Below are 24,101 nucleotides of genomic sequence, written 5' to 3' on the forward strand. Positions count from 1 at the left end.
CGCGACGGACGGCATCAGGCCCAATGATTCGAAGACAGAGGCAATCAAAAATGCACCAAGACCACAGAACGTGCCAGAGCTGCGGTCGTTTCTCGGACTCCTGAACTATTTTGGGAACTTCTCACTGGGTCTTAGCACATTGTTAGAAGCTCTGCACTCTTTACTGCATAAAGGAGATGAATGGGTATGGGGTAAAAGCTAAAAAAATGCCTTTGAGAAAGCTAGGAAGCAGTTATGTTCAAACAAATTGCTTGTGTAGTACGATCCATGTAAACGTTTGGTACTAGCATGAGATGCGTCATCGTACGTGGTCGGGTGTGTATAGCAACAAGCTAATGAATTTGGGAAATTGCAACCAGTTGCTTATGCATCCAGAAGTCTGTCTAAGGCCGAGAGAGCCTACAGCATGATCGAAAAACATATAAAAACATACAAAATAGGTGCAGGAGTAGGCCATTCGGCACTTCAAGCCTGCACCACCATTCAATAAGATCATGGCTGATCATTTACCTCAGTACCCCTTTCCTGCTTTCACTCCATAGCCCTTGATCCCTTTAGCCGTAAGGGCCATATCTAACTCCCTCTTGAATATATCCAATGAACTGGCATCAACAACTCTCTGCGGTAGGAAATTCCACAGGTTAACAACTCTCTGAGTGAAGAAGTTTCTCCTCATCTCAGTCCTAAATGGCTTACCCCTTATTCTTAGACTGTGTCCCCTGGTTCTGGACTTCCCCAACATCGGGAACATTCTTCCTGCATCTAACCTGTCCAGACCCGTCAGAAATGTATATGTTTCTATGAGATCCCCTCTCATCCTTCGAAACTCCAGTGAAAACAGGCCCAGTTGATCCAGTCTCTCCTCATACTTCAGTCCTGCCATCCCGGGAATCAGTCTGGTGAACCTTCGCTGCACTCCCTCAATAGCAAGAACGTCCTTCCTCAGATTAGGAGACCAAAACTGAACACAATATTCCAGGTGAGCCCTCACCAAGGCCCTGTACAGCTGCAGTAAGACCTCTCTGCTCCTGTACTGAAATCCCCGAGTTATGAAGGCCAACATATCATTTGCCTTCTTCACCGCCTACTGTACCTGCATGCCAACTTTCAATGATTGATGAACCATAACACTTAGGTCTTGTTGCAACTCTCCTTTTCCTAATCTGCTGCCATTCAGATAATATTCTGCCTCTGTGTTTTTGGCCCCAAAGTGGATAACCTCACATTTATCCACATTATACTGCATCTGCCATGCATTTGCCCACTCACCTAACCTGTCCAAGTCACCCTGCAGCCTGTTAGCGTCCTCCTCGGAGCTCACACCGCCACTCAGCTTAGTATCATCTGCAAACTTGGAGATATTACACTCAATTCTTTCATCAAAATCATTAATGTATATTGTAAATAGCTTGGGTCACAGCACTGAGCCCTGCGGCACCCCACTAGTCACTGCCTGCCATTCTGAAAAGGACACGTTTATCCCGACTCTCTACTTCCTGTCTGCCAACCAGTTCTCTATCCATGCCAGAACATTATCCCCAATACCATGTGCTTTAATTTTGCACACCTTGTATGGGACCTTGTCAAAAGCCTTTTGAAAGTCCAAATACACCACATCCACTGGTTCTCCCTTGTCCACTCTACCAGTTACATCCTCAAAAAATTCCAGAAGATTCGTCAAGCATGATTTCCCTTTCATAAATCCATGTTGACTTGAACCGATCGTGTCACTGCTTCCCAACTGCGCTGCTATTTCATCTTTAATAATTGATTCCAACATCTTCCCCACTACTGATGTCAGGCTAACTATAATTACCTGTTTTCTCTCCCCCCCCATTTTTTTAAAAGTGGTGTTACATTAGCTACCCTCCTGTCCATAGAAACTGATCCAGAGTCGATAGACTGTTGGAAAATGATCACCAATGTATCCACTATTTCTTGGGCCACTACCTTTCGTACTCTGGGTTGCAGACTATCAGGCCTTCAATCCCATCAATTTCCCCAACACAATTTCCTGCCTAATAAGGATATCCTTCAGTTCCTCCTTCTCACTAGATCCTCGGTCCCCTAGTATTTCCGGAAGGTTATTTGTGTCTTCCTTCGTGAAGACTGAACCAAAGTATTTGTTCAACTGGTCTGCCATTTCTTTGTTCCCCATTATAAATTCACTTGAATCTGATTGCAAGGGACCTACGTTTGTCTTCACTAATCTTTTTCTCTTCATATATCTAGAGAAGCTTTTGCAGTCAGCTTTTATGTTCCTGGCAAGCTTCCTCTCATACTCTATTTTCCCCTTCTTAATTAAACCCTTTGTCTTCCTCTGCTGAATTCTAATTTCTTCCAGTCCTCAGGTTTGCTACTTTTTCTGGCCAATTTATATGCCTCTTCCTTGGATTTAACACTATCCTTAATCTACCTTGTTAGCCAGGGTTGAGCCACCTTCCCCGTTTTATTTTTTACTCCAGACAGGGATATACAATTGTTGAAGTTCATCCATGTGATCTTTAAATGTCTGCCATTGCCTATCCACCGTCAACCCTTTAAGTATCATTTGCCAGTCTATTCTAGCCAAATCACGTCACATACCATCAAAGTTACCTTTCCTTAAGTTCAGGACCCTAGTCTCTGAATTAACTGTGTTACTCTCCATCTTAATAAAGAATTCTACCATATTATGGTCACTCTTCTGCAAGGGGCCTCACACAACAAGATTGCTAATAAGTCCTTTCTCATTACACATCACCCAGTCTAGGATGGCCAGCCCTCGAGTTGGTTCCTCGACATATTGGTCTAGAAAACCATCCCTAATACACTTTAGGAAATCCTCCTCCACCATATTGCTACCAGTTTGGCTAGCCCTATCTGTATGTAGATTAAAGTTGCACATGATAACTGCTGCACCTTTATTGCACGCATCCCTAATTTCTTGTTTGATGCTGTCCCCAACCTCACTACTACTGTTTGGTGTTCTGTACACAACTCCCACGAACGTTTTCTGCCCTTTGGTATTCCGCAGCTCCACCCATACAGAATCCACATCATCGAAGCTCATGTCCTTCCTTACTATTGCGTTAATTTCCTCTTTAACCAGCAATGCTACCCCACCTCATTTTCCTTTCTGTCTATCCTTTTTGAATGTTGAATACCCCTGGATGTTGAGTTTCCAGCCTTGGTCACCCTGGAGCCATGTCTCCGTGATGCCAATTATATCATATTCATTAATTGCTGCCTGTGCTGCCTGTGCAGTTAATTCATCCACCTTATTACAAATACTCCTCGCATTGAGGCACAGATCCTTCAGGCTTGTCTTTTTAACACACTTTGCCCCTTTAGAATTTTGCTGTAATATGGCCCTTTTTGATTTTTGCCTTGGGTTTCTCTGCCCTCCACTTCTACTTTTCTTCTTTCTATCTTTTGCTTCTGCCCCCATTCTACTTCTCTCTGTCTCCCTGCATAGGTTCCCATCCCCCTGCCATATTAGTTTAACTCCTCCCCAACAACACTAGCAAACACTTCCCTTTGGACATTAGTTCCGGTCCTGCCCAGGTGCAGATCGTTCGGTTTGTACTGGTCCCACCTCCCCCAGAACCGGTTCCAATGTCCCAGGAATTTGAATCCCTCCCTTCCGCACCACTCCTCAAGCCAAGTATTCATCTGAGCTGTCCTGTGATTCCTAGTCGGACTAGCACGTGGCACTGGTAGCAATCCTGAGATTACTACCTTTGAGGTTCTACTTTTTAATTTATCTCCTAGCTCCCTAAATTCAGCTTGTAGGACCTCATCCCATTTTTTACCTATATTATTGGTACCTATATGCACCATGACAACTGGCTGTTCATCCTCCCCCTTCAAATTGTCCTGCAGCCGCTCCGAGACATCCTTGACCCTTGCACTAGGGAGACGACATATCCTGGAGTCTCGATTGTGGCATTAGCGTGTGTTTACAGGGTAAAGAAAATGCATCAATATCTGTTCGGGCTCAAATTTGAATTGGAAACCGACCATAAGCCGCTTATATCCCTCTTTGCTGAAAATAAGGGGATAAATACAAATCCATCGACCCGCATCCAGAGGTGGGCACTCACGTTGCCCGCATGCAATTGCGCCATCTGCCACAGGCCAGGCACAGAAAACTGTGCCGATGCTCTCAGTAGGCTACCATTGCCCACCACAGGGGTGGAGATGGCACAGCCTGCAGATTTAATTATGGTAATGGAAGCATTCGAGATGAGCAATCACCTGTTACCACCCGACAGAATAGAACCTGGATGAGCCAGGACCCCTTACTGTCCTTCGTAAAAAAAACTGTGTGCTCCACGGGAGTTGTTCTAGTGTCCCCTTAGAGATACAGGAAGAAATAAAGCCGTACCAGCGGCATAAAGATAAAATGTCTATGCAGGCAGACTGCCTCCTATGGAGTAATTGGGTAGTTGTGCCAAAAAAGGGCCGGGACACTTTCATTAGTGATCTCCACAGTACCCACCCAGGCTTTGTAATGATGAAAGCGATAGCCAGATCCCACGTGTGGTGGCCCGGTATCGATGCAGACTTAGAGTCCTGTGTGCACAAATGTAATACATGTTCCCAATTAAACAATGCACCCAGGGAGGCATCACTAAGTTTATGGTCTTGGCCCTCCAAACCTTGGTCTAGGGTTCATGTCGACTATGCAGGCCCATTCTTGGGAAAAATGTGTTTAGTGGTTGTAGATGTGTACTCCAAGTAGATTGAATGTGTGATAATGTCGGCAAGCACGTCCGCTGCCGCCATTGAAAGCCTACGGTCCATGTTTGCAACGCACGGCCTGCCTGATGTCCTTGTAAGTAACAATGAGCCATTCTTTACAGTGCCAAATTCAAGGAATTCATGACCAGCAATGGGGTGAAACATGTCACGTCTGTCCCATTTAAGCCAGCGTCCAACGATCAGGCAGAATGAGCAGTTGAAACAATCGAGCAGAGCTTGAAAAGGGTAACTGAAGACTCACTGCAGACTTGCTTATCCCGCGTTCTGCTTAGTTACCGCATAAGACCCCACTTGCTCACCGGGGTCCCTCCCGCTGAACTGCTCATGAAAAGGGCACTTAAGACAAGGCTCTTGTTATTCCACCCTGATCTACATGAACATAGAGAGCAGGTGACTTCAACAGAATACATATCATGATCGCGCAAATGTGTCACGCGAAATTGAGATAAATAACCTGTATTTGTGTTGAACTATGGACAACGTCTCAAGTGGATTGCCAGCACTGTTTTGGCCAAAGAGGGGAGTAGGGTGTTTGTGGTCAAACTCTCAAATGGACTCACCTGCAGAAAACACTTGGACCAAACCAAACTCAGATTTACGAACTATCCAGAACAACCCACAATTGATTCTACCTTTTTCGACCCTCCAACATACACATAAGTGTCAACTGACCCAGCGGTTGACCACGAAGCAGAACCCATCACCCGCAGCAGCCCAGCAAGCTCATCACTCCCAGCAGTCCAGCAAGGCCCGCTGCGCAGCAGCCCAGCGAAGGCCCAACAAACGATTCATAAACACCAACATTTGCACCGAGACGATCAACCAGGGAAAGGAAGGCCCCAGATCGACTCACATTGTAAATAGTTACACTATTGACTTTGGGGGGAGGGGGGTGTTGTTATGTATGCAAACCTGTAATTACCATGTCTAACACCAGAGGGCTTATCCCCTGGAGTCCCAAGGGATCCCACAATCCCTTGGGAGCACCTGTATATAAGGAGGTCTCACAGGCTGGAGAGACAATCTGAGATCTGTAATAAAGGACTACGGTCACACTTATTTTGAGCTTGCAGTATTAGTCTGACCCTATAGCCAAGACATAACAAAACCAGCAGCCTGTTTTACACACCCGATTTCCTTCTCCATTTAATTCAATTTTATTTTCCATTTAATCAGCAGGCTGTCGATTCGCTCTCGTCCATTTTGCACTACGGCTGAAGACCATGAGGCCAAAATTCAGGTCCGCCCAAAATGGGTCGCACCTACCATTCTTGAAGTATTTTTTCCGCCACTGTGGCTCAGGTGGCCTCTTTCGCGAAATTCAGCTGTTTGGCAATGTTTTTGAAGTGGGCCGGTAGCCGGTCATAATGGGGGCGGATGTGCGGTGGTGAGTACTCTAGAGGGGCGGAAGTGAACGCGGGACGGAGTCTCCACTGTCATCAGTCATCTGCCTGGTGCTGATGATGTCATTACGTGTGTGTGTCGCCACGTCTCTCCCCTTCACTTATAGGGGAGAGCCTTCGCTTTTTTAAACTTCGGTCCACTCGACCACCAGGGAGAGTTTCGACTGAGCCAGTGGCCTTGCACCTGTTGGCAGCGCGGCCGAACCCGGGGGCATAATTGTCGGCCCGACCTGGCAGTCGGCCGACAAAACAAAATATGACAGCTGCAGCAGTGCATCCTCCCCTTGAATGAGCACCGCACAGCCATGCCACACACACTGAAAACACAATGCGCCGACAGAAAAAGATGTCGGGGGCACCCCGTGGTGGGACAAAAATATTTGCAGATGAATTTATATAGAGGTGTGCGAGATCGGCAGCGCGCACTTTGATTATGCACTTAGGAAGGATTGACAGCAGAGGGGCGGAAGTGGGGACTGCCGGAAAAACCCCATAACTGAATTTAGTTGGCGGCAGCTATTCTACCGCAAATCGGCGGCCACTCGACTCCGCCGCTTGGTCAACGCTTTCCGACGGTAAGAGGTCTTTTTGGAAGGCTGAATTTTGGTTCCCTTTTTCTTATTGTGGGAAAGTAAGGTAATAATATTTGATTGTTCCTTTTGCAGCAATGCACTTCCATTTTAGATTAAAATAAGAATCAGTACACAAACATTCTCAGGATTATTCTGTTGTTTATGAGTAATACTAATGATAATTTACGCAGGACAGAAAGAATACTTACTTAATGATTTTTCCACTCCAGATCTGCTGCTACAGTGCTGACAAAGTAAGGGAAAAAAGCAACAGAACGTTAAGGATTGAACAAAATTTGTTATTAAGAGAGAACTATTGACAGAGTCGCCATTAAGCCTTGACGTGTACTTAATTTTAAGGTTTGCTGTCATGATATGAGAATTAATACAATGACAGATTCGAGGTTTTTCTATTTCTAATGATTAATATCCACTAGTGAGCACCTGAGGGGAGAGAGATCTTAATCCCATATGTCAGGTTAAGATTAAATTCTTAAAGGGGCATTCTGTACTACAGTACACTGGTGCAGTGACATTAATTTAGAAAGGGATGCAGGTGTCTAGAAAACCTACAACTTAAAGCATCTAATGGCTGGCAGTAAATAGTGTGGAATATGATTATTCATTGTCCCTATATAATGAACTTTCCATACTATTATATACTGATTGCAATAATAGATCATGGACTATTTGGGAATCATTTCAGTTGATGCCCATGTGCTCCATTGAATAGTACTTCAAAAATCATCTGAATGGCTGTAGGATGACATTGTTAAAATGCTGAATATTTATATGCAATTCAAGATATCATTTAATTTTATAGGTATTTATTCTACAGTTATGTTATTGGCTGTTATGAACGCCTAAATGGGCAATCATAGATACATAGAAATCATAGAAATTTACAACAACGAAAGAGGCCATTCAGCCCATTGTGTCCATGCCGGCTGGAAAAGAGCTAACCAACCTAATCCCACTTTTCAGCTCTTGACCCGTAGCCTTGTAGGTTACAGCACTTCAAGTGCATATCCAAGTATTTTTTAAATGCGATGAGGGTTTCTGCCTCGAACATCCTTTCAGGCAGTGAGATCCAGACCCCAACAACCCTCTGGTGAAAAAAGTTCTCCTTAATTCTCTTCTAATCCTTCTACCAATTACTTTAAATCTATGCTCCCTGGTTATTGACCTCTCTGCTAAAGGAAATAGGTCCTTCCTATTCACTCTATCCAGGCCCCTCATAATTTTATCATCATCATCATAGTCAGTCCCTCGGAATTGAGGAAGACTTGCTTCCACTCTTAACATGAGTTCTTAGGTGGCTGTACAGTCCTATACGAGAGCCACAGTCTCTGTCACAGGTGGGGCAGATAATCATTGAAGGAAGGGGTGGGTGGGACTGGTTTGCCGCATGCTCTTTCCGCTGCCTGCACTTGATTTCTGCACACTCTCGGCGATGAGACTCGAGATACTCAGCGCCCTCCCGGATGCGCTTCCTCCACTTAGGGCGGCCTTTGGCCAGGGTCTCCCAGGTGTCAGTGGGGATATTGCACTTTATCAGGGAGGCTTTGAGAGTGTCCTTGTAACGTTTCTGCTGCCCACCTTTGACTCATTTGCTGTGAAGGAGTTCCGAGTAAAGCGCTTGCTTTGGGAGTCTCGGGTCTGGCATGCAAACTATGTGGCCTGCCCAGCGGAGCTGATCAAGTGTGGTCAGTGCTTCGATGCTGGGGATGTTGGCCTGGTCGAGGACGCTAATGTTGGTGTGTCTGTCCTCCCAGGGGATTTATAGGATCTTGGGGAGACGTCATTGGTGGTATTTCTACAATGACTTGAGGTGTCTACTGTACATGGTCCATATTTCTGAGCCATACAGGAGGGCGGGTCTACACCTATTACTACAGCCCTGTAGACCATGAGCTTGGTGTCAGTTTTGAGGGCCTGGTCTTCAAACATTCTTTTCCTCGGGCGGCAGAAGGCTGCACTGGCGCACTGGAGGCGGTGTTGGATCTCGTCGTCAATGCCTGCTCTTGTTGATAGGCGGGCTCCCGAGATAAGGGAAGTGGTCCACGTTGTCCAGGGCTGCGCCATGGATCTTGATGACTGGGGGACAGTGCTGTGCGGTAAGGACAGGCTGTGGAGGACCTTTTTCTTGCTGATGTTAAGCGTAAGGCCCATGCTTTCGTTTGCCTCAGTAAATACGTCGATAATTTTATACACGACAATTAACTCTCCTCTCAGCCTCCTTATTTCCAAAGAAAGCAATCCCAGCCTATCCAATCTTTCCTCATAGCTAAAATTCTTCAGTCCTGGCAACATCCTTGTAAATCTCGTCTGTACCCTCTCTAGTGTTATCACATCTTTCCTGTAATGTGATGTCCAGAACTGTACATAGTACTCTAACTTGTGTTTTATAAAGTTCAAGCATAACCTCCTTGCTCTTATATTCTAAGCCTTAGCTAATAAAGGAAAGTATTCCGTATGCCTTCTTAACCACCTTATCTACCTGGCCTGCTACCTTCAGGGATCTGTGGACATGCACACCAAGGTCCCTCTGTTCCTCTACACTTCTCAGTGTCCTACCATTTAATGTGTATTTCCTGGCCTAGTTAGTCCTCCCCAAATGCATTACCTCACACTGCTTCAGATTGAATTCCATTAGGTAATAAATGGGTGGAACTCTTGGTAAAAGAATGACACAGATTATTTTGAGACTATTAGTTATGAGTAAAGACTCCTGAGATTGAACTTATTTTCACTGGAGAATGAAAATTGATCCAGGCTTTTAATTGTCCAAGAAAATCATCAATATTGACGTAAGCAGATTATTCAATTTAAACTGTAAGCACAAACTAGAAGGCCCAAATTCAAAATTGGTAAACCTGATGTGAGGATCCTGGCAGGGCAAGGCTTCCATCCATCTGTTAAGTCACCATCCTGACCCCAGCCCACTTTTGGGGTTTGGGGACATTCACATATTTCGGGCTGCCACCTGTGTCATTTATGATGCATCTGGAATGCTCAGCTCAGGTTGAAAAGGCTAGAAAATCTAATTTTTACACTGAAAAAGAGAACATTTGGGAATGTTTGTTCCTCCCAGAGTAATATATGGAATGCGCCTTCATCAAAACCAATTAATACTTTGACCATTCATTCCTTGAAGAAGAAAGTATGCAAATATTTTGTTGGAATGAACATAAAAATACGTATAGACTTTGGCAACCAAATACTCTATGGAGCACTATCGCTCTATTCCTGTTTAAGCTATGGAAATGCCATCTATGCAATTTTTGGGGGCTGATAACTGAAAAGTACTGGTTGCATACTCCACTACTACTCATTGCATCCATTACAAAAACCAGGCTTCAAATAAAGCAGTTATTTCAGACTGCTGGAGGATGAAGGCATTATTTGTGGTGCTTAGAAACCTTGGAGAAGCCAGAGGCCTGAGGCTCATCTGAAATTGGACCTCAGGCCTCATCTAAATAATTCTGTCAAGCTGTGTACACCTGTTTAGCCTCCTGAGGCAGCTCTTGGATCCCTCTGGACCACTTTGGGCCGGCTTTGAAGCCGGCAGTGGACCTCAGGTAAGTCAACTCCCAAATGCATTCACTTCCCATATCTCGGTAAATTTACAGTGAGCCCAGGGATTGAACAGAGAATATCATTTATTTCAGTCTGCTGGTTTTGTTATGTGTGCTCATGTGATCTTTCTTGAATTTGGAAGGTGGCCGTATAACACTAGACGAGAATATAATTTTGCCTTTAACTGCCAAACAAATGTATTAAACAGTAAAAGAGAAAGTGAACAGTAGTAGATTTTAAAGTAGTTTTTAAATCAATGTTTTCATTAAGTAGAAAATAATAAATAGTCATGACAGCTACACTAAACTATAATGTACATAATATTCTCACATAATTGCTTTTTCTTCCTTATTCTGCATCCATTTAAGCTTTCTGTCCAAGCTCTTTACTAAAGCTTTTGATGACATCTCCAATTTTAACAGGCTGAGAAATACTTTCCACAAAAGAAAATTAAAATAACTATCAGTTACATTCCAGAATGTCAATCAAATATATATTTGAAATAATCCCAGAAGATACTTGTATTTGAATGAAATGGTTCGACCCCTCCCTCTGACATCTGTCTCAGACAAAAAAGCTACTTTTGATAATATTGTACAGGTTGAACCTCTCTCATCCTGCAGCCTCGGGATCTGGCCTGTGCCGGACGAGGGGAGGTCACGTTAAATTTGATGGTACAGGTACTGAGCAAGGGGATATCAGGGCTGGTTGGCTTGGGGCTGGGCGTGCGGCAGAGAGATCGTGGGGGGGGAGGGGGGATGGTGGATCGCGGGGTCAGGTCAGCAATTACAGGAGTCGGCAGCGAGGAAGGACTTCAAGTTGTTCATGTTGGAGTTCTGCGCATGCACCACCTGGTGGCCAGGAATGGTGCCAGACTAGGGGTAGTGCTGGATAAGAGAGTCCCGGTTAAGGGAGGTTCAACCTGTATCAGAATAAGTTACGATGACCAAGAGCATCTGCTTTGGGCGCAATCGGCAATCTAGGTGCAAATTGTGCTCAAAATTGTGCTACTTTTGCAAAGTGAATTTTTTGCTCAAGTTTCCGCACAAACTCATTTGCATATCACTGAATGTAAAACATACCATGAATCAATGCAATCGGGCGGTGTTTTAGAATGTAATTTTTTTTAAATCGCTTTAAGAAATATTCCATGACATATTTAAGAATGGTAATCTGGTGCGTTTTTTGAAATACTGCTGGAAATGTTTTTTTCCCCAAAACTTAGCATTTTTAATCAGAGTGCCTAGTCCACCACCTGTGAATAACCCAATTTTAAATAACTTAAAATGATTTTATAAAACTATGCAGAATTATAGAATCATATTTAGAATGGCTACAGCACAGAAGGAGGCCATTCAACCCGTCGAGCCTGTACCGACTCTCTGCATGAGCACTTCAGCTAGTCCCACTCCCCTGCCCTTTCCCCGTAGCCCTGCAAATTTTGTTTCCTTCAGGTACTAATCCAATTCCCTTTTGAAAGCCACAATTGAATCTGTGTCCACAATCCTTTCAGGCAGTGAATTCAAGATCCTAACCACTCGCTGCGCAAAAAGTTTTTCCTTATGTCACCTTTGGTTCTTCTGCCAATCACCTTAAATTTGTGTCCTCTGGTTCTTGGCCCTTCCACCAATGGGAACAGTTTCTCTCTATCTACTCTGTCTGGACCTCTCATGATTTTGAACACCTCTATCAAATCTCCTCTCAACTTTGCTCTAAGGAGAACAACCAGTCTATCCACGTTACTGAAATCCCTCATTCCAGGAACCATTCTCGTAAATCTTTTCTGCACCCTCTCTAAGGCCTTCACATCCTTCCTAAAGTGCGGTGCCCAGAATTGGACACAATACTCCAGCTGTTTATATTGGTTTAGCATAACTTCCTTGCTTTTGTACTCCATGCCTCTATTTATGTAGCCCAGGATCCCGTATGTTTTTTTAATTGCTTTCTCAACCTGTCCTGTCACCTTCAACGACCCGCTTTAGAATTGTACCCTTTAGTTTGTATTGCCTCTCCTCCTTCTTCCTGCCAAAATGTATCACTGCACTTTTCTGCATTAAATTTCATCCGACCATTCCACCAGCCAGTCTATGTCTTCTTGAAGTCTATCACTATCCTTCTCACTGTTCATTCTACTTCCAAATTTTCTGTCATCTGCAAATTTTGAAATTGTGCCCTGTACACTCAAGTCCAAGTCATTAATATATATATATTTCAAGAAATGCAGTGGTCCTAGTACCGACCCCTAGGGAACACCGCTATACTCCTTCCTCCAGTCTGTAAAACAACCGTTCACCACTACTCACTGTTTCCTGTCACTTAATCAATTTCGTATCCATGCTGTCACTATCCCTTTTATCCATAAGCTTCAACTTTGCTGGCAAGCCTATTATGTGGCACTTTATCAAACACCTTTTGGATATCCACGTCAACTGCATTACCCTCATCAACCCGCCCTGTTACCTCATCAAAAAACTCAATCAAGTTAGTTAAACATGATTTGTCTTTAACAAATCCATAGTTGTCTAAGTGACATAGTTGTCACAGGTTATCGTTTCTACTTTGTCCTGGATTATCATTTCTAAACAATTTGGAACCATTTACGAGTTACATTGGTGTACAGCAGTCAGTTTCTTAGTAAATTAAAAAATAATAATATTTAAATGTTTTTAAACTGTTCAAAAAGCAGCTTAAATTTAAGATCTTCTTCGAAGGCCCGCAAAAGGGCGCAATTAGCGAAACCTCGCCATGTGATTAATTAGATCTGGGGATGTGGCCAGTTATGTGGACGGGGCCAGCACCAGTGCAATGTTTTTTAAACGAGTGCAATAGATTGAAGAAACTCAATTTGAGCTGGGCATAATTTGCTGTTGAAATTCCTTTATTTTTTGTGCTGGTTTGGCTGATTTTGGGTGAATTACGCTGCAACCTAATGGAAACTCCAGGCCACCATATTTAGAAAGATAGAAACATGGAAAATAGGTGCAGGAGTAGGCCATTCTGCTGGTCGAGCCTGCACCACCATTCAATAAGATCATGGCTGATCATTTCCTCAGTACCCCTTTCCTGCTTTCTCTCCATACCCCTTGATCCCCTTAGCTGTAAGGGCCATATCTAACTCCCTCTTGAATATATCTAATGAACTGGCATCAACAACTCTCTGCAGCAGGGAATTCCACAGGTTAACAACTCTCTGAGTGAAGAAGTTTCTCCTCATCTCAGTCCTAAATGGCCTACCCCTTATCCTAAAACTGTGTCCCCTGGTTCTGGACTTCCCCAACATCGGGAACATTCTATCCACATCGAACCTGTCGCGTCCCATCAGAATCTTGTATGTTTCTATGAGATCCCCTCTCATCCTTCTAAACTCCAATGTATAAAGACCCAGTTGATCCAGTCTCTCCTCATATGTCAGTCCAACCATCCGGGGAATCAGTCTGGTGAACTTTCGCTGCACTCCGTCAATAGCAAAAACGTCCTTCCTTAGATTAGGAGACCAAAACTGAACACAATATTCCAGGTGAGGCATCACCAAGGCTCTGTACTACTGCAGTAAGACCTCCCTGCTCCTATACTCCAATCCCCTGGCTATGAAGGCCAACGTACCATTTGCGTTCTTCACCGCCTGCTGTACCTGTATGACAGCTTTCAATGACTGATGAACCATAACACCCAGGTCTCATTGTACCTCCCCTTTTCCTAATCTGCCGCCATTCAGATAATATTCTGTTTTCGCGTTTTTCCCCCCAAAGCGAATAACCTCACATTTATCCTCATTATACTGCATCTGCCATGCATTTGCCCACTCACCTAACCTGTCCAAGTCACCCTGCAGCCTCTTAGCACTCCCCTCACAGCTTACACCGCCACCCAGCTTTGTGTCATCTGCAAACTTGGAGATATTACACTCAATTCCATCATCTAAATCATTGATGGATATTGTAAAGAGCTGGGGTCCCAGCACTGAGCCCTGGGGCACTCCACTAGTCACTGCCTGCCATTCTGAAAAGGACCCATTTATCCCGACTCTCTGCTTCCTATCTGCCAACCAGTTCTCTATCCATGTCAGTATATTACCCCCAATGCCATGTGCTTTGATTTTGCACACCAATCTCTTGTGTGGGACCTTGTCAAAAGCCTTTTGAAAGTCCAAATACACCATATCTACTAGTTCTCCCTTGTCCACTCTACTAGTTACATCCTCAAAAAATTCCAGAAGATTTGTCAAGTATAAATCCATGCTGACTTGAACCGATCCTTTCACTGCTTTCCAAATGCGTTGCTATTTCATCCTTAATAATTGATTCCAACGTTTTCCCCACTACTGATGTCAGGCTAACCGATCTATAATTACCCGCTTTCCCTCTCCCTCCCTTTTTAAAAAGTGTTGTTACATTAGCTACCTTCCAGTCCATAGGAACTGATTCAGAGTCGATAGACTGTTGGAAAATGATCACCAATGCATCCACTAGTTCTAGGGCCACTTCCTTAAGTACTTTGGGATGCAGACTATCAGGCCCCAGTGATTTATCGGCCTTCAATCCCATCAATTTCCCTAACACAATTTCCCGCCTAATAAGGATATCCACTAGTTCGTCCTTCTCACTCGGCCCTCGGTCCCCTAGTACTTCCGGAAGGTTATTTGTGTCTTCCTTCGTGAAGACAGAACCAAAGTATTTGTTCAATTGATCTGTCATTTCTTTGTTCCCCATTATAAATTCACCTGAATCCTACTGCAAGGGACCTACGTTTGTCTTCACTAATCTTTTTCTCTTCACAAATCTATGGAGGTTTTTGCAGTCAGTTTTCATGTTCCCGGCAAGCTTCTTCTCATACTCTATTTTCCTCCTCTTAGTTAAACCCTTTGTCCTCCTCTGCTGAATTCTAAATTTCTCCCAGTTCTCAGGTTTGCTGCTTTTTCCGGCCAATTTATATGCCTCTTCCTTGGATTTAACACTATCCTTAATTTTCCTTGTTAGCCACGGTTGAGTCAACTTTCCCATTTTATTTTTACTCCAGACGGGGATGTACAATTGCTGAAGTTCATCCATTTGATCTTTAAATGTTTGCCATTGCCCATCCACCGTCAATCCTTTAAGTATCATTTGCCAGTCTATTCTAGCCAACTCACGCCTCAAACCATCGAAGTTACCTTTCCTTAAGTTCAGGACCCTAGTTTCTGAATTAACTTTGTCACTCTCCATCTTAATAAAGAATTCTACCATGTTATGGTCACTCTTCCCCAAGGGGCCTCACACAACAAGATTGCTAATTAGTCTTTTCTCATTACACATCATCCAGTCTAGGATGGCCAGCTCCCCAGTTGGTTCCTCAACATATTCGTCCAGAAAACCATCCCTAATACACTCCAGTTTTTTAAACTCTTAATTGCAATGGAAGGAAAATCCATCCAGTTCTGTTATGCCAGAATTTCCTTTCTGTGATGTCTTGGCAATCATACGATCATAGAATCATAGAATAGTACAGCACAGAAGGAGGTCATTTGGCCCATCGACTCTGTGCCGGCTCTTTCGAAGAGCAATCCAGTTCGTCCCTCTCCCATATGTATTCTAACTCCTAACCACTTGCTGCGTAAAAAAGTTTTTCCTCGAGTTGAATGGTTCTTTTGCCAACCACCTTAAATCTGCGCCCTCTGGTTACCGACCCTTCAGTTTCTCTTCATTTACTTTATCTAAATGATTCATGATTTTAAACACCTCTACCAAACCCACCTCTTAGCCTTCTCTGCTCTAAAGAGAACAACCCCAGCTTCTCCAGTCGATCCACCTAACTGTAATCCCTCATCCCCAGAACCATTATAGTAAATCTCTTCTTTACCCTCCTCAAGGCCTTCACATCCTTCCTAAATTGTGGTGCCCAGAATTGGACTCAATATTCCAGCTGGAATATGTAGGTTTAGCATAACTTCCTTGCTTTTGTATTCTATGGCCTAGAAATTACAGTGATTGGAGCATCCCATTTGGGAACTCTCGCGAGGTGCTAGACTTTGCTCAAGGCGCAGGAGTAACCGCCCCTGAAAGGAAGTGGAGCTTTAAATCAGCACTCCATTTCTTTTCTGGGGCGGTAGCACTCTGCACTGGGCCGTGTAGTGCTACCCTGTAGATGGGCTCTTCCCTGAATTAAAGGGAAGGACCCAAGCTGCAAAGTCTGCAGAATAAAGAGGACCACCAGGAAGCGGGGGTGCTGCGCGAGCAAGCAGAGTGCCGGGCTGAGTGATCGCGGCAACGACCCGCGTCCAAAGCGGCACCGCTGAGGAAAACAAAACTGGAGATGTTTTTGACGAGCAACCGGTCATCTCCTCTTTAAATTTTGTCCCGCTAGTGGCTGGCCACTTGGTACGGGTCTCCTGAAGCTGTCGCTGTCATCGCCCGGTGCTGCTTCAGGAGCCAGTACCAAATTTAGGATCCGGGATACTGCGCATAGCGTTGACATCAAGATCTCCGGGCACAAGAGATCGGGGCATAATGCCATAGCGCCACTGCTAAACTCCCGCCAAATTTAGCGGGTGTCATTAATGGCGCCGCGCCCAGTCTCAAAGTCGTTTTGCACCCCATTAAAGACAGGAGGTGCAAATTCCCCCAATTTCTCCCCCATGCTTCTATTTCTAAAGCCCAAGAATCAATACGATTTATTAGCTGCTTTATTAACCTGTCCCGCCACTTTCATAGATTTGTGCACAAACACCACCAGACACCTCTGTTCCTGCACCCCCTTTAGAATTGTACCAATTAGCATGTATTGTCTCTCTTCATTCTTCCTACAAAAATGTATCACCTCACACTTTTCTGCATTGAATTTAATCTGTCAATTGTCCACTCATTCCACCAGTCTGTCTATGTCCTCTTGAAGTCTATTACTATCTTCCTCACTGTTTACTACACTTCAAAGTTCTGTGTCTTCTGCAAATTTCGAAAGTGTTTCCTGTACCCCCAAGTCCAAGTCATCAACTCCCAGGCAGTATAAACAAAAATCTCTTTCAGCATTACAAGCTGAACTAAATTTTAGCAACAATCATAAATGTATTGAAGAGGATTGCTAAGAAAGGTCGCATTTTAAAGTAGTGATGAGAAATTGGATATTCTATTACTATACTCATTCTGCTTCATTTTGTTCTTGTATTATTTATGTCTCTTAATGAAACCTAATTAGTGATTTTCAGCCTGAATCAAATGATATGTCTTGTGTTAGTCCCCACAGATTTTAGAGAAGGCTGAGTTATTGAGTAATTTTTAGCATGCTTTCCCGAATCTGTGTTTATAAAAATTAGTCCATTAACAAGCCCTAGGGACGAATTTATAAAACAAGATACCAAAATGATAAGCCACAATTTGGTGTCATAGAAATACAATATAGACTTGATATATAAAAAAAAATTACAGAATACAAATTGTTATGAGATTTGTTTCATTGATTTCAACGGGTGTGCAATCCACTCGACCAGCTTACTGCCTAGGGAGCAAAGTTGAAAATTAGCCCCATTGTTTTCAGTGTATGTACCTAAAATAAAAAAAGATAATTGTTTGCCCTGGGCATACTATGTCCTAGAATATTAGAATCACACATCGCAGAAGGAGACCATTTGGCCCATCGTGGCTGTGACAGCTCTTTAAGCGAGCTATCTAATTAGTCCCACTCCCCTGCTCTTTCCCTATAGCCCTGTAAGTTTTTCCTTTTCAAGTATACATCCAATTCCCTTATGAAAATGTTCTAAATGCTGTGTACATAAGATCAGCTTTCTGTTCATTGGGAATGAGGTCTTGCCTATAGAATCAAACTTTTGAAGCTAGCACATGTCAAAAAAGGTTTTGAATCATAACAGAGACAATTGCCAAGAAGTTATGGCAAAACTTATCATAAAAGATATGCAGTTCCATGCATTTGTGCCTTCATTCCTGAATCTATGAAAGACAGACATGCACTGGCGGGGGAGGCGGGGGTGGGGGTGGGTGGGGGGAGCGGTCATTAGGCATATGCTCCCCTTTTACTGTATTGTAACATTTTATAATTTATTTTTTAGGTTAGTTGAAATATCTTAATAGTTATGAGTTGCACTAGCCCTTCAAATCTCCTCTGAGACCATCAGGCTCAATCCAAACTGTAGGGAATATCATGAACTCTCTTTCATGAATTAAATCATATCTAATCAGTCACTGACTAACTGAAGAATTTGTTTCCTAATTTCTAATTAAGACTCCCAGGCTACTACTTATAGCTACCTGGAGGAAAGAACAAATATCTCAAATTTGGATTCAATGAGACTCAAGGCTGAACTGACTTGAACTGGAGGGAATACATGTTTTCCCTAATCTCCGTTTATACAAATTAGTCCATTAACAAGCCCTGGGGAGAAATTTGTAAAATGAGATACTAAAACAATAAGTTTCAATTTCGTATCGTTGAAATGCAATATGATATGCTTGATAAAACAAATGAAAAGACTGATGAGTTATGATATAATAACACCAATGAAGCACAAATCTAAATAAAATGAGCAACAGTATAAAACACTAATAACTGATGAGATGTAATAAGCAATTCATGAAATAATATAATGGTAAATTGCAAAAATGTAACATACATAAATATACATTATAATACAACAAATGACTCATAAGATAGGATCTACAACGATTTATGAAATGATAACAATTAAAAAGTGGTGTTGTGGCACAGTTTGCTGCCGTATAAATCTATTCACTTGCAGGTTCTTACTATGAGTTTATAACCTTGGTGAGGCAATCATCTCGAGTTCAGGGACAGTTCCAACAAGGTAAATGGTGAAGCCCTTGTGGCCACTTTTAGATTCAGTTGGTAATAATGATGCAGTGTGGCCAGAACTGTAGATTTAGTATCACAAATGACAAACTTTTGCCTAGAAATTCGATTGTGCTGCGCTCGAGTTGTGGGCAAAATATAGGTACTGCAGAACTCAATACACTGGCTGTGCGTCGCGCACCATGTTCTTTCGAGCACCCTGTAGTTGTACAGCCCTTCACCTGAAACTTGCGCTAGGCCAATTGCTTATGCAAATCGAGTGCTCCTCCTGGCTCCACATCAAAACTGTAGACCGTTGCAGCCAAAGAATGTTAGTTTGTAAATTCTCATTTTCAGAGGTCTAGAATTCGCCAAGTGTTTGCTCCTTTTAAATTCTTGGCTTCTCTCACTAGGTTTAGCATGCCAACTGAGGCAAAGTTCCAGGGTGTGATACTTGGAGCCACTAGTGAGAGCTCGGTGAGCATCAGGACCAAGTGCTATTAATGCCACCCTTCTGGGTGCGGTTGTTTACCGTGCAAAGGTGCTACCTTTAGGGCTCTCCCCATAAACCCCCACTGGCCCCACCAACGCTGCTGAGCTGACGGTCAGGAATTTAGTAGAAGTAGTTAGCTTATAAGAAGCATAAAATGTAAGTTTTGAACCCTCTGTATATCAGAATTGTGACGAATTGGTGAGCGTACAGCAGGCTGGTTATCTCCAGAACATACGACTAACTTATCAATATTTGCTTGATCGACATGTAAGTTGTATTCATAGTTACAAATATATTCAGGATATTTGAATGAAAATCTATAGTGTTCCAAATAAACTCATAAACTGCTGTATTTATTTTCTTTCATTAAATTATGTGAGAAAGATTTGTCTATCATATCAGATATATTCTGTTTAAGATTTTAACTGTCACATGACCCCTAGTGGTAGTCTTTGCTCAGTGCCTCAGTATTCCTATTAGTAGATTATATTAATCACTAGATACATTTGATGGTCATTGGAGAGATGACCAAATATTTCATTACTGAAGTGCAGGGTTTAAATAAATGTCACGATTATTTAAAGCTGCAATGATGATCTTGTCAGATAAATTTCAGGTACTTCTGTGCACTGTGCCAAAATCAGGTCAGCCATAACAGCCACCAACTTTAACAGCACATGGAAAAGCAAAAGACAAATCAGCAACTTCAATATTACATTTTGGGAGATGTGCATTTAGTCAGGATAATTAAAACAAACAATATTAAAGCAAGGCTCTTGAGTCTTGATTTGAATTTCCACTTAGACTTGGTCAGGTCAGTGTGGGAAGAAGCAAAAATCAGTTGAGATGGCTCTTCCTGCATTGTTCAACCGACCCCTGTTGGCTCCATCAAATGCTGATATTCTTGGACATTTCCACAGATGAGACTGTGTGAAAGATGTGTCAATGGGGTAGATCAGTGGAAATAAAAATCAAGAGAGATGTAAAATGGACTGCCGACTCACTATCACTTGTTTCATACTATCGCACAAGATCTACTCCAATGTGTGTGATAACATGGGAGAGGAACTTAATCTTGTATTATCAGAAGACCGTAAGTTAATTAAAGTGAGGTAATTTGCTTGAGATCTGATGATCTGAAAAGTAATGACTAGCACCAGCACTGGGCTAATCTAATCACACAGTTCAAGCATTTATTTATCGCAACTCTTCGACTTTTCTCTCTCCCACACTGACCTAAGACTAATTGGAAACTCAAATCAAGATTCAAGGGCCTAAAAATTGGTTTGCCTCTGAAAATGGGTGCGGGGATTGCGATGCGTGATCAACCCAAGAGGAATGCAGGCAGCATGCCAACTTCGTGCTGCCTGGTCATTTCTATGATTACAGCATTCAGCCCAGCACTGAACTTGTTGCTGAGTGGCTGAAGGCTCAACAGGGGACACAGCTTTGTGTGAGGCTAGCATCACTTATAGCTAGCCTGCATACTTAAAGTCAATCTGCACCTCTTAATGGGGAGGTGCATTCAGCCTGCAAGCAGCTCATTGAACTGACTGGGGAAGACAGTGAACAAAAAATCATGATGGCACAACAGGGGAGAGAGCGTGCACCAAGGTCTCAGGTGCAGCACTGGAGGTCTTGGTACAGGAGGTGAATAGGAGGAGAGAAGTGCTGTTTCCACAGGGGGCCAGGAGGCTCTCTAAGCAACAGTGTAAAGTGCAATGGGAGCAGATAGCCTCTGTGGTGAATGCCAGCAATACAGTCCTGAGGACTTGAACGCAGTGCAGGAGGAAGTTTGATGACCTCACACGAGTGGTCAAGGTCAGTGAATACATCTTCAAATGTCATATCCCACCATCTGCACCACTAGCCTCACACACTGCTCAATGCACCACATTGCTAGCACTCACCTACCACCAATCTCTACCAAACATGACTCATATCTCACATTCATAGCTTCTCCTCACCCTCACAGACTTACCACTCCTGCAAGCCTCACACCCACATCTCACAGCTTGCACACACTGTCAGCTATTCCTTCATGATAAGCACATTGCCAAACACATTGTACCACATTTACTGACACACTTCTCTTACTCTTGCAGAAAAGGTTGGCATTCAATGGCCAGCAGCACCTAACCGGCAGGGGACAGGCGTGCCTGCATAACCTCATCCCCATGGAGGAGACAGTGCTGGCCATTCTACTGAGGGACATCGTTGAGTCCGTGGCCAGTGGCAGGGCTGGAAGAAAACAAGATGCTAGTATCCTCAAAAGTAATCACCCTGCTCACATCCCACTTTCCCCTCATCCCACATTCTCTGCTGAGTTACAAGCTACACATAGTGTATGCATGCACCTCTTGGTTTCCCCCCACCCATCCCCTCACCACAACATTACCTTGTTGTGCCTTTCTTCTTTCAGATAGCCAAGAACTGTCCCCTGGCCAGGCACTGGTGAAAGAGCAGGGATTTGAAGAGCACCAAAACACTGACGGTGAAGACACAGCACCATCACTCGATCTGACACTCACAGCCACCAGCTCAGACACTGGCACTGTGCATAATTTAGGAGGTAGTTTAGCGATGGAATCTCCATGTGGTGAGTCTTTGGGCATGAGCGGGCTGCAGCCAGGACACGGGGAGAGGGTAGTGCAGGGGACAGCTCCCCAGACAGCGAGTTCGCACTTGACTTCTGCTGCACAAGACCCAGATGAGGACTTTGATGGGGTGGCCTACAGAAGAAAGCTGATGCATATGCACAATGAAATGCTTGGTGCATTGGCAGGCCTGCCAGAAAGCCTGAGTGCAATGTCAAGGTGCGTGGAGGAATTTGGCTCCCACGTTGCACAGGGATTTGCGCAGAGCTTGCAGCCCATGATTACCAGTATGGAAGGGTGGGCAGATCCATTTGAGCACTTGTGGACTTGATACAGCATCTGATGGCCCATGTTCAAGGAGCGGCCTGTAAAAGGGTGCGACTGGTGAAGAACGGCCACAAGAGCAGCCAGCAGGAGTTCGAGGAGCTAGCTGCTGCAGGGGCAGGGGCAGATGGTAAACAAAGAAGTAAAAAGAAATCGAAGTGTGACATCACAGCCAAGCAGGTAAGTGATTAGCTGGTGGATTGGTGAGTATTTGATATTTTTCTTCTTTTCTTATCAGTAGGAAACCTTTGGCATTGTTGCCAAATTAAGTTAACCGAAGGGTTAAGTCATGGCAGGAAAGCCCAGACCCGTATCATGCTCCTCCTGTGCTGTGTGGGAAATCAGGGACACTTCCTGTGTCCCTGACTACTATGTGTGCGGGAAGTGTGTCCAGCTGCAGCTCCTGACAAACTGCATTGCGGCACTAGAGCTGCAGGTGGATTCACTCTGGAACATCTGCCATGCTGAGGATGTCGTGGATAGCAAGTTTATAGAGTTGGTCACACCGCAGGCAAAGGTTACACAGGCAGATAGGGAATGGGTGACCATCAGGCAGATTAGTAGTAGGAAGGTAGTGCAAGAGTCTCCTGCAGTCATCTCCCTCCAAGACAGATATACCGCTTTGGATACTGTTGGGGGAGATGGCTCATCAGGGGACGGCAGCAGCAGCCAAGTTCATAGCACCATGGGTGACTCTGCTGCACAAGAGGGCAGGAAAAAGAGTGGGAGAGCTATAGTGATAGGGGATTCTATTGTAAGGGGAACAGATAAGCATTTCTGTGGCCGCAAACGAGACTCCAGGATGGTATGTTGCTTCCCTGGTGCAAGGGTCAAGGATGTCTCAGAGCGGCTGCAGCACATTCTGGAGGGGGAGGGGAACAGTCAGCTGTTGTGGTGCATATAGGTACCAACAATATAGGTAATAAACAGGATGAGGTCCTACAAGCTGAATTTAGGGAGCTAGGAGTTAAATTAAAAAGTAGGACCTCAAAGGTAGTAATCTCAGGATTGCTACCAGTGCCACATGCTAGTCAGAGTAGGAATTGCAGGATAGTTCAGATGAATACGTGGCTTGAGGAGTGGTGCAGAAGGGAGGGATTCAAATTCCTGGGGCATTGGAACCAGTTCTGCGGGAGGTGGGACCAGTACAAACCGGACGGTCTGTACCTGTGCAGGACCGGAACCAATGTCCTAGGCGGAGTGTTTGCTAGTGCCGTTGTGGAGGGGCTAAACCGTTATGACAGGGGGATGGGAACCTATGCAGAGAGGCAGAGGGAAGTAAAAAGGGGGTAGAAGCAAAAGGTAGGAAGGAGAAAAGCAAGAGTGGAGGGCGGAGAGATCAAGGGCAAAAATCAAAAACGGCCACATTACAACATAATTCTAAAAGGACAAAGAGTGTTAAAAAAACAAGCCTGAAAGTTCTGAGTCTCAATGCGAGAAGCATTCATAATAAGGTGGACAAATTAACTGCACAGATAGCTGTTAATGTATATGATGTAATTGAGATTACGGAGACATGGATCCAGGGTAACCAAGGCTAAGAACTCAACATCCAAGGGTATCAATATTCAGGAAGGATAGACAGGAAGGAAAAGGAGGTGGGGTAGCATTACTG

The sequence above is a fragment of the Pristiophorus japonicus genome, chromosome 2 (genome assembly GCF_044704955.1).
Source record: "Pristiophorus japonicus isolate sPriJap1 chromosome 2, sPriJap1.hap1, whole genome shotgun sequence".
NCBI lineage: Eukaryota > Metazoa > Chordata > Chondrichthyes > Pristiophoridae > Pristiophorus > Pristiophorus japonicus.